This window comes from Propithecus coquereli, unplaced genomic scaffold (assembly GCF_000956105.1).
Source record: "Propithecus coquereli isolate 6110/MARCELLA unplaced genomic scaffold, Pcoq_1.0 Scaffold78, whole genome shotgun sequence".
Lineage (NCBI taxonomy): Eukaryota > Metazoa > Chordata > Mammalia > Primates > Indriidae > Propithecus > Propithecus coquereli.
Window position 1 is genome coordinate 5112690 of NW_012153951.1, and position 1256 is coordinate 5113945.

Sequence of the window (1256 nt, forward strand, 5' to 3'; positions counted from 1 at the left end):
GTGATTTGTTTTGTTTGAGATTTTCTAAGTGTTTTCTAAAAGTACATCACTGTCAACAAAGCTACTCATGGTATTTAAGCTACTAATAAAACACCCTTGGATCAGTCTTTACTATAGCTGCATATATGACATATGTAATAATAGAGTTGATTTGAGACTTATGAACGGACTCAAACACATACTATAAATTAAAACACCTCCGAAATAGTGATGTCACTAAATTGCATTAACTATTTGGAAAATATTTTTTGTTATTGTCATTCCGTAGATATTTTTTCTTTTTACCTCTAAATTATTTCCCTGTCCTAAAATAATGCAAGCAGATTCCATAGATTTTTAATTTTCAAATATAAAAATGATAAGAAATTTCTGCTGTGAGAATTATGTATTGAAATTTTCCATTTAGTTTTGAGTTGCTTACTCTTTCACTCATACTGCCCCAAGAGGTAGGTCTACCACATAACTTTTTGTCAATCCATCCACCATTGCCTGCTGCTGATTTTAGGGTACTGTCCCTTTAGGTATCAAAAAGTAAATGTATACCTTAATACAGGGTTAATTTTTGAATATGGAAGGTGTGTTTTGTGTTACACATTGTCACTTCCCAGTTGTATGTAATAATAAAAAGAATTATTTTGACATTACACTACACAAAAAGTTGCAGTTCATTTGCAAGAATATCATACTTTCCTTATTTCCCCTCATCCATAGACTATTATTTTGCTTGGCATATTATCTATAGAATGAGTTTGGAACTATTCCCACCTCTTCAGTTTTTTTTTGAAGAGTTTGAGTAGGATTGGTATTCGTTCTTCTTGAAATGTTTGGTAGAATTCAGCAGAGAAGCCAGTAGGCCCTGGGCTTTTCTTTGTTGGGAGACTTTTTACTATAGCTTTGTTTTTATTTGTTGGGATTTTCTATTTCTTACCAGTTCAGTGCTAGTAGGTTGCATATGTCCAGGAATTTATTTATTTCTTCCAGGTTTTGCAATTTGTTGGTACATAGTTGTTCATAATAGTCTCTAGTGATTTTTTGTATTTCTGCAGTCTCAGTTGTCTTCTTTTTTGTTTCTGATTTTATTCATTGGATCTTCTCTCTTTCTTTCTTAGTCTGGCTAAAGATTTGTCAATTTTGTTTATTTTTTTAAAAAACCAACTTTTGTTGATCTGTATTTTTTTAGTATCAATTTCATTTATTTCGTCTCTGATCTTTATTATTTCTTTCCTTCTACTACTTTTATGTTTGGTTTGTTCTTG

General features: G+C 31.1%; 1 protein-coding gene across 1 annotated transcript in view; it reads right to left on the reverse strand.

Moving 5' to 3' along the window:
- The window catches only part of PTPRO (protein tyrosine phosphatase, receptor type, O), a 271543-nt gene that overhangs the window by 70305 nt on the left and 199982 nt on the right, over positions 1–1256 (reverse strand).